General features: G+C 49.3%; 1 protein-coding gene across 9 annotated transcripts in view; it reads left to right on the forward strand.

Annotated features, from left to right (window-relative positions):
- Positions 1–11: 11 nt before the first annotated feature.
- Positions 12–14,553, forward strand: part of MAP4 (microtubule associated protein 4) — a 144,691-nt gene continuing 130,149 nt past the window's right edge. For 7 of the 9 annotated variants that reach the window (XM_065054872.1, XM_065054876.1, XM_065054878.1 and 4 more), the window contains exon 1: positions 12–171. The gene's annotated coding sequence lies outside the window, so the exon portion shown is untranslated. Of the gene's footprint in view, positions 172–508; positions 638–14,553 lie in introns of those variants that run through there. The other 2 variants (XM_065054874.1, XM_065054873.1) reach the window with 2 other exon arrangements.

The raw sequence follows: 14,553 nt of genomic DNA on the forward strand, positions 1-14,553 counted from the left end.
TGGCGGAGCGGCCGAGAGCCCACCCGCGGCGCTAGCAGGGTAGTGTGCTCGGCGTGAGGCCAGCGGCGGCTCCCTTCCCTCCTCCTCCCCCGGCCGGGCCCGCAGGGGAGAGTGACACTCACCAGGCGGCTCCGTCCCGGCGGCAGCCCCCCGCGCCCCCCTCCGCCTCCGGTAAGGGCCGCCGGGGGGGACCCGCGCTGCGGGCGGGGAAGGGGGCGCGGGGACTCCCCGCTCCGAGCGGGGAACGGGCGCGGTGCCCTCTGAGCCGGTGGAGGGGCGGCCCGGCCCGGGCGCGGGGGCTCCGGCCTCGCCCTTGTGGGGGACGCGGGCGGCCTGCGGCCCCGGCGGGCGGGGAGGGGCGCGGGGGGCCGGGCGGGGCGGCCGGAGGGGGCGGCAGCGCTCGGGGGTCTTTTGTGAGGGGCTCGGGGCGGGGGGGCGCGCGGGCTGCGGCCGTTGGCAGCGGCAGCGAGGGCGGGCCGGGCTGCGGCGCGGGCGGGGACGGGGAGCGGGGGAGGACGGTCCCGGAGCACCGGGAGCGCATCTGCCCGGCGGAGCCGCGGCCGGGTCGCCCCGCAGGAAGCAGGAGCTGCCGGGGAGCGGCTTTGTTGCGTGAGGGGGAAGAGCTGCGGCCGTTCTGGTGAGGGCTGGTGCGGGGCGCTTCACTCCCCGCAGCGCGGTTTTTTGGTCAAGGCCAACGCTGTGAACCGCGTGGGACCTCAAAACTTTTGTAACGTGTTTCTTTTGTTGTTGTGTGGTTTTATTTTCTTCTTCCTTTCCTCTCCGCTCTCCCGCCGTCCATCCCATCTCCCACCCGCTCAGAGGGGCGGCGGTGGGCCCGCAGCGCGGGGGGCGAGGCGGGGGGCGCTGCCCCGTCCCGCCGCTCCCGCAGCCGTCGCTGGTGTCACACACCCCGGCCCCGCTTTCAGGATGAGCAAACGTTTCAGAAAGAGCAGCCGCAGTTCGAAGCGTTAAACAGGCGTTTGCTGCAGGGGGGTGGAAGTTGAAACTCGAGGCAGCGAACTTGTCGGTTCTGAAGATGCTGTTCTGCTGCCAAAAGCGATTCCTAAATGTATCTCGCTGTGGGTTGTTGTAAACTCTGCTGTTCTGGGCGGGGTGTGTTACATGTGTGATCGGTGAACACATTAAACCCGAATTTAGATGTTGGGTTTAGTTTTTTTTTTTTTTTTAGATTCTTGATAACTCTTAGTTGGTTGCTCCCTCTCTTATTTCTTTCACTCAGTTCCTGTATGGGTTTACCAAATAAACTCATTATTTTAGTTATTTATTTATTTATTATTTATTTCAGCTGGAATCTTCTATTCAGTGACCTGTGTTCTTCCCAGTTTACAATTTCAGCAGCCTCTGAAGGGCTTCGTGAGTAATATAATAGCCACCCAGGCACTGTCTCAGGGTTGCAGGCGGTGGGATCCTCGCGCAGGGCTCCGTGACGCTGCTGGAGCTGGCTTCTCCAGCCAGGACAGCGCTGTGCTGGGGCTCACACCTGGAAGGCTGAGCTCCTCTTTGCCGGGGCTTGGTTAGTCTGTCTGGTGGTCGATGTTTTACATGTGAGGTGCTGCTGTAGCCTGGTTAACTTTTCCTTTATTTGAGAAAGGGAAGTAAATCATAACTCAAAAACATTCAGTGTAGCAATACAGTTATGATAAAAGTCATATTGGCTGGACAAACCTGGCTGTGTTAAAATTGCCTTGTTTTTGTTTTTTCTTATGAGAACTGGTGAAACTTCTGGTTATCTTTTCAGATGCAGTTTGGAGGATTCATGGACCTTTTTTTTAAGTTTTAGTTTTTATCCTTTTTGGCCTCCTCACAACAAGAAGAGATGGCCTTTTCAGTTTTAAAAAGACCTTAACTGACTTGCTATTGCAATAGCAGCAATATCCTGTCTCTTTTGTTTCCCTTGGTAATAATTACATGTTAGTGACAAATAATAAGCTTGAAGGCAGAATAGCTGATCTGTTTGTGACTGTGATTGTTGACTAAAACTGAAGGCCATGGATATTATTAAATCTGTGTCTCTGCAGAGATGACATCAGGGAAAGAGCGAATAATACAAAGAAGTGTGAAGATCAGGGCCCTGAGTCCAGCTGGAGCGCAGTGTTGCCATGGGCACGGTTTTGTGGGTCACCCCTCGTTCCCCCCCGAGTCCTCAGATGAGGTTAGGAGAGGATTAAGTCACTCTTGTCCTTGAAGAACAAACGGGAAGCCTGTTGGCAGGACGCGTATGCCAGTGGATCCTCGTGGAAGCTTTAACATCTGACTTTATCAGATGGTTTCTCCCAGGCTAATGGCTCTGCCAGCCAGTTGCCGCGGTGCTGGCCGGCGATCCCCGAGGGCGCTGAGCACCGCGGCTCTGGGAACTGCAGGACCTCACCCTCGCGGGGTATCGGGAGATCTGTTTTAACAAGTCGCCTCATTTGTCTGTGGGAAGCTTTGAAGGTGATGGTGTTGTGGTGTGGGTACCTGCAGCGCTTTGGCCCTCGTGAGCCAGCCGTGGGCATTGCGGGGAGTGGAGCAGAGTCCAGGAGGTGAATAATCACACAACAGGCTCCCATAGACTGTTGAAACCAACTTGGACTCGCTCTGCTGTCTGTGTTAGCCAAGCCTTACAGGACTGGTGAGTGTCGTTTGAAGACGGCAATGCCACTTCTGAAGTCCTTGGGTTTAGAGTGTTCATTTCTCTTCCTTCCAGGGACACTTGACGGTTAAGCCTAGCTTTTAAATACCAAAGTGTTGCTTAAACTGTTCTTTCTGCCATGCTATTAAACAGCCCCCCCATCCAGCAGCATCAGCACGAGACAACCTGCTCACGGCAAGCACAGTTTAAACAGAAGCGCCGTGTTTCTCTGCAGGGGCAGTGGGTAAGGCCGAGTGTGGGACGTCATTTCCAGTCTGAAGCTCGTTTGTTGAAATCTGATGAAGACTCAGTTGAAACAAATGAATTACGTATTCTTTCTGGTGCTTGTAAAAGGGCTGACGCAGCCTGAATTTTTGCGAATGGAGCCATAATTATATTTGAGGCCCCAATCCCTGTAGTGTTTTAGTGGTTACCTCTCTTTCCTAGAAATAAACGGATCTGAGCCATTAAATCAGCTTTGAATTCTTGCGGAGTTCAGGTCTCACTTGGAGCCCTCTGTGTTAGCACTGCTTGCTCTCCTGTACTATTCTCAAGCTTACCTCCAGTTTACCGAACTCTCTTTTCAATATCTTTAGCTAATAGCTCAATATTTAAACTACATTTGTCTCTATGTACATAGCACTGAGGCGCAGGCTTCCGAATTCTGATATATACGAAACCTACACCCCGTCTGACCAGTGGTTTCCCTTAGTCATAAGTCTGTCAAGATGGATCCAAGCTACTTGCAATTCAAATGAAAGTGATGGTTACTTAAAAGCCAAATAATGTATAACTATACCTTGTTTTGGTCCAAAAAAATCTCAAATAATTTATTTTGCTAGTCCAAACACAGATTGGAAGATAAAATTCCAGTCTCCTGCTCGAGAATGAAGAGTTGAAGGCGCATTACTCATCATGTTGTTGCCAGCCTGATTGTAGATGGCAAAATCGTATTTTGTGGATGTGCTGGTGGAGTTTCAAAGGCCAGTGTGGAGGAGCCGATGTTGCTGAGAGGCAGATGGTTACTTCCTGTAGCTCCTGCTCACATTTCCTGCCCCAGCTGAAACCGATCGATCTCTTGCTTTGTCAAACGGCTGCCTGTGTGGCTTCCTCCTGTCTTGACAGTGCAACTGAACTCGTTTTCTCTCCTGTGGGGAATTTCTCCAGCCTCCTACAGCTCCGAACCCGATTTCATGACTTAGTGTTTTTGCACACGTACAAGAATTTCTTGTGGGAAGAAAAGGTCAGTGAAAATCAGTTGCTGTCGATGTTATGCAGATTTTAACTTGGTAACAATAAGAAGAAAATAGTTCTGGCTCACACTAGTGCTCTGTGTTGCTCTTGGGGAGGCTTCTTAATGAAGTTTTTTGTTGGAAATTATTAAAGTTATTTAAAATGATTGGGAAATCTAACCCCAAAGGATTATGGACAGACATTAGTGTGATGCTGAAGTAGTGTTTAAGCTCTAGTGCTCTTCAAAAATATCTCAGGATAGTGCAAAGGGTTTGGCAGTGGGGGACTCTGTTCCCAAGTGAAATTAGTCTTGGACTCCTCCGAATAAGTTGTTAAAATATGTGTATTGTCGCGCAAGCCTGTATTTTATCAATGCTGGTATGCTCGATAGCAGAATGTTTGCAGTTGTTGCGCTAGGAAACACAGGAGACACTGTGTTAATGGGAAGTGTAGGTCTGAAGAAGGGCTGTATATGTAAATAATGGTATGTTCAAACTCCATAGCACACATTCTTCCCCTGAAATGGCTTGGGAAGGTGGGAGGATGGTGGGTTATTTATTCTGTTGCTTTACGTGCGTCCTCCCCTGGAAATGAGGAGGGAAGGTCTGGCTTCTTCCCTGCCTGCCCAGCCTCCCCCCGGTAGAAAAGGGGATTTCTCGTTGCTCCTTTAATCCTTGCCCAGACCTCTTCTGAATTTCCCTCTGAGAGTGGCAGCTGCTGAATTAGTGGTTCCACAAGGATTAGTGAGATACTAACTGTGCAATAAGGCAAGCAATGTCCCTGTGATTTGGACAAAACTAGCAAAAAGAAAAAGAGCCGTAGCTGCATTATGCAGGCGGGTTTGTGTAATGCAATAGGTCTGTATTGGCTTTCTGCTGCCAAGGGTAGAGTTGCACCCTCTTGGAGTGGAGGCTGTTTTTGTAAGGAGACTTCAGCGTAGCCAAACCCAGGCCCGGAGCCTCTGTACCCTGCCCAGAACAGCCGCGTTGGCGCGGTGGGGGGTTGGATCCGGGGGTGGAAATGAGGTGAAGCATTAGGTATATCCTCGCCCGCCGGATGACGTGCCACACGTGGTGGAGCTGGGATTACCATGGGATGAGCACTCCTGGCTATCAAGCTACTCATGTGGAGCTGCAGAAAGCTCCTCGGAGAAGTATGCAGTTAATCACATCCATTAGCATGATTAAAATCCTGATTAGCCTGTGTCACTCACTCCCATTTTCCACCTACACTTCGCCCCTTTTATCCAGAGTATTTGCAAGTATGAACGTAAGGCGGACTGAGAACAATGCAGGCTCCAACCCAAGGGATGGTCACTGGGCTTTAAATGCATCCAGTAGTTCTGGGCTTTATATTGTTCTAACAGACAAGTCCTTCAGTGAGCCGTACAGCTGCTGTCTGAACATAAAATGGTAAAAATCCGCCCTTTGCAGGTGGAGGATCCTCAGCAGGACAGGAATCCAGCTGAACGTGAAGCCGGCTCGTCGTGCTCGTCAGCCCAGTGCTCAGAGCTCCCTGATGCTTCATTCTAGTGTGTGCCGGTGTTTTAATGTGACGCCTCCATGCCCGTTTGATGCTCGTTTCCCATAGGCTGGCACCTTGGGTCGGCGCTGTCCTTGTCTCTAGCGGCCAGGGCTGAAATGGGCCGGCGGGTGAGTCAGCCCGGGATGGAATTCTCTGGCAAGCTGACCAGTTCTAGGCTGAAATCAAGGCTGGGGAGCTGCCTGCAGGCGGCTGGGCTGCTTGAATTTTGGAAAGATGTGGAAAAAGGCAAAGAAGGAGGTAATTTTGTAAATTTCTTTCTGCAAAAAGTCCCTTTTTAAACCTTTCTAGGGAGATACTGGACATACCAAAGTGAGATCGTTCTGAAAAAGCAGGCTCGGTTCTGAGCATGAGCTCATAGGCTCCCAATGCATTCCCGCCTGGAGTGAGTCATTGTTCCTTTTGTAAAATCGCTTTGCAGCTACATCATCCCCAAAAGCTGTTTTTCAGCTGAATTTAGGGTGTTGACACTTGCTTTAAACAAAGTAAAACTGTGGGGGCATTTATCAGATGAATTTCAAAGTGTGTTTACGTGCTCTGGAGTTGCGACTCCCGAAGCACTGGAACACGAGATCGATTTGTACTTGTTGGTGAAAAGCCTCTGGTGCTGGGGTGCAGCTTTGGGACCCTCCGCTCTCAAACTGAGGATTGCAGCAAGTACCGCGAAATGCTTAAAGTTCAAAATGCTTAAAATCCTCTGAAAAGGGCAGAAAAACATGCATGTGCTTTTGCTGGTTCTTATTTGCTTGTCTCTCCCCCACATCACTTGTTTCTTGCAGTAACTGTGGGATGTTGAACTCCGGCTCGTTGCGATAGATACCCCGGCACTTTGTCCTTCTAGGAGTGTGAGACCGAGAGTTTGTTTCCATATTACGGCTTTTTGTTCTGTAACCAAGCTGGCTCGAGGTTCCAGCCTGCTTCCATGTTACATTTTTTCTAATCCTGCTGTTATGTCACCATAACTGTACAGGCTGGAAAATGGGTCTGTGACCAGGTGGGGTTTTTAGAACCGTTTTTAGGAGCAGCATCGGTTCTATTAAGGGGGGAGTAGAAACAACTATTGGAGAAGGGGATGCCAAGTATATGTCAAACAGGCTTTTTCTTACCCCAAACCATACGTACCTTTGACTGGAACAGCCTAAGCTGGCAGCGGTGCCTATCTGAGAGTTGTGCTTTAGCGGCGGTTTCCCTGTAGTCCCCTCTGGAAAGCACTGTGCATTTTCTAGGTGTTTAGTAGTCTGGATTTGCTGGGGTTTCAGGCACACTGAGAGGAAGAGCTGTGCTGTTCGGTAGAAGGCGGTTTATCCTGGGTTAGGCCTGGCCTAGGAGCTGCTCTCCACAGTGACTAGGCCTGCTCGGGGAGTTCTGTTCCCTGTGGGTCCGTATGGCTTGGGCTGTGCCTGAGGAGTCCTGGGGAATTACTGACGATGCTCAATCTGAAATGCCGTTAGAAATACGGAGGGAAAACCCTGTTGCAAACAGCAGCTTCTGGGTAGCACTTTTAAGTGTAACTTAGCACTGCTCAGCCAGTTCTAAGGGCTTAATTCCAGCTGTGAGCTCATTACTGTCCAGCCTGAGCTTCCCTTTCTGTTGGACTGAAACGGTGCTAACACCAAACACATGAGAACTGAGTTTGGAACTTGCGTTTGGTAAAGGCAATTTCTCTTGCAGTTTTATCGAGTGTAGCGCTCGTTTAAGAGATGCTGCTGTGCTTATCTGCACTGGTCTTGAGGAATCTCGGAGCAGTTTTCCTGCTGTCCACAGATAACGAGTTCATAGCAGTGAAAGTAGCTGGAAACTTCAAAACCGTGGAGGAGCAAAGACAGGAATCCATGAGCCGGTTCAGCAGAGGCTGCGGATCAGGCTCAAGAAGCGGAGAATAAGACAAAGAACTGAGTCATCTGCTCTTCCTTCCTTGTGAATGTTGTGGTGGGAGCGAATTGTTTCTCTTGTGGGTCATGAATCAGAGCAATTAGGAAAAGGATTCTACATCTGGACTTCTTACTGAGCAGGAGCTGTGGGTTTGAAGGTGATTTAGATAAGCAGTAGTAACTTAAATGTATTTATGTTAGGAATCCAATAACGAGTCGTCACAGAAGTTATTGAAGCCCAGCTTCAGCAGCGTTACTTTGACTGAAGCGTATGTAGTATTTTCTCAGACCGTATTTTAGCCTGTTGAAGTGTTTACAACGTGAGGATGAAAGGGCAGATCCATCTCGTGTTCTGGGGACTGGATTTTTTTAAACTAGTCCTTTTGGTAAAATGTACTATTTTTTTCACTGGGATTTGTACAGAGCATGTAGGGCAATAGGATCAAGTGTCACATTGGGGATTACAAATTTGTCCTGGAGTGACCCTCTTAGTAGCTCCCATTGGTGTGATTGGTGACTGGCTGGATTTATAGGGATGTATATCTGCATTAGCTCTGGCTTGATGTAACTCCAGCTTATTTACTTTTGGTCCAACCTATTTTCAGCTTGGGAATTCACTTTTAAGGTGGGATCCTATGATTTGCCTCAAAGTAGCATTTTCAGGCTTATATTTCCTCTCAACAGTAAGTGTGGTTTTAGGAGGAGTGGTTGCTGTGCACTGAATGGAGCAGGGCATCGTGTGGCACTGCTGAAAACCACATTGCTCCCATCAGCTGTGTGTTTATTTGGGACCTGTGGATGTCAATGGTGCTTAAAAAAAGTCGGTCAACTGTTGTTTTGTTGCATCAGTGGGTGTCTTGTTCTTAGAAGTGCGACAACTTTGTACTGCCGGGCTGTGTTCCCCTGCGGGCAGCTCCCCCACACCTCCCTCTCCTCCACTGAATACACAGGAATTTGAAAGAGTTGGGGAACATAAACTCCATGCAATTCCAAGCTTGATTTTTCCCTTGCCAAATTCCCTCTGGTGGCCGGGATTGCTGAAATCCTCACCCCGTGGGCACGGCCTGTGCTCCCAACGTGATGCCAGCAGCGGCCTGTGCGCCCGGTGCTGTGCTTTGCTGGATTCCCCGTTTCCAGCGGGTTAACGCACGTTCCTCCGCGGGCAGAACCTCTTTGAACCACGTTCAGGTAGCGGTGGATCGGTAAATGGTTGTGATGCGCTGAACGGGAACAGCTGAATTTGTCGGCTCACAGCAGACAGCCACCTTGTATGTTAAATATCCCTATGCCTTTGAGAAAGGCCTTTGGTTCTGAAGCGTTTATTTATTTGTTTGTTTCTTCTTCCTTTAATTACCGTTCACTGTGTCTGTGCTACGGACTCCGCTGCCCTGTGACTTCTGCTCCTCCACTTCTCTGTCCTTTGCATCCGGATGAGCTGAGCTCACATCTGGCCAGTGCTGCTCTTTTCCTCCCTTACTTCTGCCTCTTCCCCACCAAATCCTGTGTAGAGCCCCTCTGACTGTATCGTATGTGCTGTAGCTTGCTTCTTTTTTGCTTCAAAGACCTTTTAAAAACGCTGTTTGCGGGTGGATTGGAGCATGTAATTTAATCCGGTGCTCCTGCAGCCCTTTGCTCTGGCTGGCATCAGCTGATGCTGCGGCTTATCTAAACATGCTGCAGACTTCGGGATGTTTTTTCCCCTGGGGGATTGACTTCCTGTGATAAAATGTGATTCCCTTTTAAAGCAGAGCTCCGTGGTTGTATAATGAGAGTAGGAAATGGTCCAAAAGTGACACAGGGAGAATAGAAGAGTTATTTTGGTAACTGACCGTTAGTCGGGAGAACAGCAAACACGCTCGGGAGCGCGCTGGCCACTTGAATTCTCTTAGGAAAGTGAGAGGAATGCGTCTGAGCAGTCGGGTGCCCAGGTCAGGGCAGCGCAGGGAGGTCACGCTAGGGATGAAGCCGTTCAGCGCACATCTCGGGTTCCTCCTCAAAGAATTAACTCTTCCCAAACTCCATGCGCCCTCCTCCATTAGCTGCTGTGTGGCTCTGGAGAGTAATGCACCTTCAAGTGCATTCTCGCTGGTGTTCGGGTGGATTTAAATCAATATCGCTTGTGGTTTTTTGTAGAAGGCCCTTTTAAGGAAATTTAAGATTGATTCCAGATCTTTATGTTTTATTGTGTAGTGAGATAATTTTCTGTCTTCTTGCTCATTGTGGTTTTGATTTATTTATTGCTCTTTATTTATTTATGCTATTCTCATGGTTTTGTATCAGCTTGCCTCAAAGGAGTGGGGGCAGGGAATGAGGCCACCAGTCATTTAGTTCCCAGCTCCATTACTTTCTCTCTGCTCCTCCAGTAACCTGTGCTGGAGTGTTCAGCTTGGAAATCGTGCTGATGCTTTAAAGTGACATCTCCAGCCAAAGAAGTGGGGGAATGTGCTGCTCTTGGGCCACGGTTTCAGTCTGATTTCATATATGAAGATGCAGTGGTGTGGAGAATACATTTCTGGCTCTTGGGGGACGGTCTGAGGTCAGCGTATCTGGGTTTTTGGCAGAGTTCAAGTGTGCTGGTGTGTTCCAGGACATGGGGGACTTCTGAACAGCACTGTAATATTGGCACGGTTTTCTCCTGCATACAAGAGCAAAGGGGGGCTCTGAGTTTCTGTACGTGTAATAATTACACCTGTGGAGTCTAGTTTGAGAATTACTCCTTTTAAAGCCCAAACTGGTAGGTGTCGACCAGCTATTCTGGAATCATGAGCTGCTCTCTCCAGCCTCTAAAATCCTTCTCTTTGTCAGCTTTTTATTAACGAAATTGCACGTGGGGAGCGGGAGGAACACGGGTTGGCTGGAGAAGCCGTGTGAAGGCCAAGGATTGATCAAAACTCACCGACTGTTCTTCCTTCGAGTCCGGGGATGTTTATTTTCTCTAGTGTGCAGTTGATGTATAGCCCTATTTTTCAGCAGGCAAATATGCTGAGTGTGCCTCTTACATTCCCAACTGAAATACTCTGGCAAGCTTCACATCTAATATCATTTGGACGTGCTGATGTCATCAAACGGTTGAATGTGGACTGCACAGGAAATGGTATAGTGCACAACTTGCTCTTAGTCTGTTGAAATGGAAGCACATTTGTTATTTTTATATATTTTTACAGTAGGCATTTGTGGTATTCAGTAAGTTCACCTTTCCTCATTCGTTTTAATTGAAGATATGGCAATTTATTGAACAGCCAAGGCTAACGGGGGAGCAAAGACTGATGTGTTACGTATCCTTAACCTATCATCAGCATTTCAGTGGGAGTTATTTGTGTAGCTCTATTCTAACAATTAACCATTTTGCAAACGTGGAGGAGTGATGCTGTGAGTACATGAAAATGGTTGAAATATGATTGTAGAACTGGAAAACCGTGCCTTTTTCTGAACAGCTGTACTATTCTTTAAAAGAAACATCACCGTTTCCAGGTGGAGGAATAAAATACAAACCGCAGTGAAGCCACTGAAGCGGAGTGGGATGTGAAAGCTGCTCTGGCACACGCGGTCGCCTCCAGCGGGATCCTTCTCCGTGCTGAGTTTTCAAGCCGTGCCTTTGAGGAAAGGTGACTTCCCAAGTGACTTGGAGGGCCTACATTTTGTCCTTAAATCGTTTTAATTTTCAAATTAAAGGCCGTTGGATCTAATTATTTAGGCAACAAAAGCCTTGGACTGAGCTGAAAGATGTTCGTGGGTTATCCAGAGGAGTCGGGCTGCGGTACCATGGGAGCCGTGCATCCCCAGCTGCCCTTCTCCTTGACCAAGTTGGGATTTTCTGAGGCATTTGCTGTCAGCAGGCCTACAAATGCGTTACTTTCCAGCCTAAACTGTTTTTTGTGCGAATGGAGGTAGTAAAAAAAAGATCAGAGGCATAAGCGGAATATATTGGGGGAGAATAAAAGCAAATAATTGAGCACGGGTAGCAGAGGAACAGGGTAAATTAGTCACGTTAGTGGCTAAAGAACCCAGCCCAAAAGTCTCCGTATCTCCAAATTACTCTCTTTAGTTCCCGCTGTTACCTTTGTCCCCTTGGCGCTGTTTGCCACACCTGCCGGTCGCTCCGGTGGCTCTCGTGTCCCTGCTTGGCATCCCAGGGAGCTCTTCTTGTCATCTTGCCAAGTACGGGAGCCGTAAGTTCTCGATGAAATGCCTAATACAAATGCCTAATACACCTATACTTTTTGGAAGCATAATACCAAAAAAGGGAGTTGTATACTGAGAGGGCCGTTTTCATCTGCTAAACAGGGACGTATTTTATGGAGTTGACTCAAATCTTACTTTTTTAGTCTGGAGATTGCCGGTGAATGGTTCTCTCAGCTAGTTGTTACTAAATGACTTCTGCATTTTGATTCATGTCGGTTGTGTGCTTTGCAACGCTAAATCTTAATTCTGCGTCCGTTTTTCTTCCACTTTTGATGGCCGAGGTGAGAACTCTTGCACGACGGGGATAAAACCGCGGGGCAGGTCTCGGAGGGGGTTCAGAGGGCGGGCGGCCCAGCCGCAGCGGGGTGACCTGGTGCCCGGGTGCCAGCGGCCCTGTGCTCTGCCTGCCGTCCGCAGCATTAGTCCTGCTTTGTCCAGCAAGCCACGGAGCGCAGAAACACTTACTGAAACACCAGTCAGGGCCCAGAGTGGTTGGTTAGGAGCGGGACAGACAGACAGGCTTTGTAAGTCATGCGTTTAGGCTTGGCTTATGCACAAAGCCTGACCCCTGTGTGTGAAGCGCCTAGTGCCAATGTTTGGTTGGTAACGTGCTTTCCAAAAGTGTGGCGGGTGGGTTTGAACGGTCAGGGTGGGGAGGAGACAACCAGGATCTCAACTCCCGAGACGTGAAAAGAGTGGTACTACGGCCACTACTTCATGTATAGGTGTATATACTCATGTTTTATTCTTGCTCGTTTTTCAGCAAGGCTGCCTTGCGCAGTAGCAGCCTCCTCCTTCCATACTGCACGTTCTTTGCCTTCAGCCCCAGCCCACGTTTGGGCAGCCGAGGGTATTTTCTTGTCGCTTCTGGAAAAAATGCCAAGTGTAAGTCAAGTGGTGTTCTGGAGTCTATCAGTGGGTGTTGTGTCAAACACCACGGAGAAACCAAACACAGCCCGAAACAGAAAAGGAAACCAAACACAACCCAAACCAACCAACCCCCCCCAAAAGAAAAAAAGCACCCTCCCCCGCCTCCACTTCCCAGACCACTCTGATAACTTGCCAGAAGTCATCCCCTTATGATTCTAATAATTTGGCTAAAAAGTTAAAACCCTAAACTTACAAATATTCTAAATCTGAAGAGGTAGAAATGTACGAAGGAGAAAAAAAGAGAGGCTACTGAATATTGCCGAATAATAAAATGCACCTTTCCATAAAACATCTTTCCCAAACTGGAGCGAGCTGTCTGCAGTCCGACAGCTCAGAACAAAAGGCTTTGTGGTCGGGTTTGCTGTTGGGAGAGACCTCATCCCCGTGCACAGGCGCTCGCTGAGCAACGCGTGGACCGTTTGCTCAAACACGACGGTCCTGCCGGGCTGAGCCCCATCGGGGCGGTTTGGGGCACCCATTGGGGCCGTTGGGGTGCTGGACGGAGCCGCAGGACCCATGGGTCGCGATCGTGTTGTGGCAGCAGGTCGGAGGTGCCGTCTGTGCAGCTTCTCAGGTTGGTTCAGAAACAAGAGCTGACCTCCGAGGTGGCTTAAGGAAGAGCTTGTGGGTTCTGTGCACTTATTTTTCTGGAAATCGCACTGGTTTTTTTTTTTTTGAAGACTCTATAGGAAAAACTCATTAAAAATGACGTGACGCTGATCCCTAGCTTCATAGTTTTAGGTTATTTATGTTAAAGTTTAGTGCAGCGAATCAGTAAGAATTCTGTATTAAATTCGCCAGTCTGTATTTTGCACTGAACTCCTGCCTTGCCGGGGTCAGAAATGAAGTCATTTCTTACCAGATGTTCCCTTTAGATGAACTTGTCACAGACTTACACCAGAAAAGCATCGAGTGCCTCCTGGAGCTCCTGCACAGGGACGCTGGGGGCGACCCGGCGTGTTTGCTGGGAAACGTGCGTGCCGGGCACTGGTGCTGCTGGAACGAGCTCTCGGCTCTGCCAAGTGAAACAGCCGAGGGCTTTTGTTCTTCCGCCCCGTCCCTTGCCGCGGGCACCGCCAGGGCTGGGGTACACCATGATTGACTTTCCACAAAGATTCTGGAAGCAATGGGATTTTACTTAGTAACGCAAGCTACTAGTAGCGGTGTGTGGTGAAATGCTACGTGCTTTCTAGCTGTTTTTGCTTTAAAAATTATCAAATTGCCGCTTTAAAATATGTGGTTGACTGGAAGAGCTTTGTGTAGGAAGAGCAAACTCCTGCGGTTCTGGTGGGAGTTGCCGGTTGTATCTGTGTCGCTGGCGGAGCTGGAATTCAGCGCTGTGCCAGGAACAAGGGGAGGCTGGCTCGCTCCAGGTCTCCTTTAAACACCACAAGTTGTAGCGTTTGTTGTTTGTGCTCCCTCGGGTTCTCACGCCGTGGGGTGGGTTGTTGTCCTTGGATGCATCGGGAGCCGGTGCCGGTTTAAAATGCACCATCCGTGTGCAGGGGCAGCCAAAAAGCTGCAGTCTGCTCGAGCGCAAATACTTCATTTCTGTCAATTAATGAAATGCTGAGAACTGTAAAACAAAAAAGCAGGCTGGTAGAATGATATTTCTTTAATTTGCCTTTGCAGTAAGGGATTGTTGCTTGGGTCAGTGGAGGCCTTGATACACTGAATAATGACGCTTGGAGTATCTGTGCGTGTTCTCCCTGCTGTGTGTGGGCTTCTCGTGGCTCTGCAGATCCCAATTCCGATAGCTGCGAGGGGCAGAGATCAGCTGGATTAAACACACTGCTGGAAACTGGCTTTATGGGCACATTCGAAGGGGATTTTCTTCCTTTGGCTGTAGTACAGTATTGATTTTACTCACGTAGCTTTTGGTTTCCGGAGGCATCACTTGGGATGTTGAAGGCAGTCAGTCTGTGCACTGATTTATTCGGCGGTGATGCAAAGTGACGCACGGTCCTGATGGGAAGCGGCTGCTGGTCTGAGATCTTCCCAGCAGCGATCGCCTGCCTTGATAAGCACAGAACAAGTGTCCGGGAACGGTTCCACCGGGTCCCTTCGCTCGGGGCATCGCTGTCATGGTGGCATGGATGAACTGATGCTGCTCTGAAGTAAAGCAGGTCTGTGCGGAAGGATCTTCCAAGATGCTGAGTCTCT

Source organism: Columba livia, chromosome 2 (genome assembly GCF_036013475.1).
Source record: "Columba livia isolate bColLiv1 breed racing homer chromosome 2, bColLiv1.pat.W.v2, whole genome shotgun sequence".
NCBI lineage: Eukaryota > Metazoa > Chordata > Aves > Columbiformes > Columbidae > Columba > Columba livia.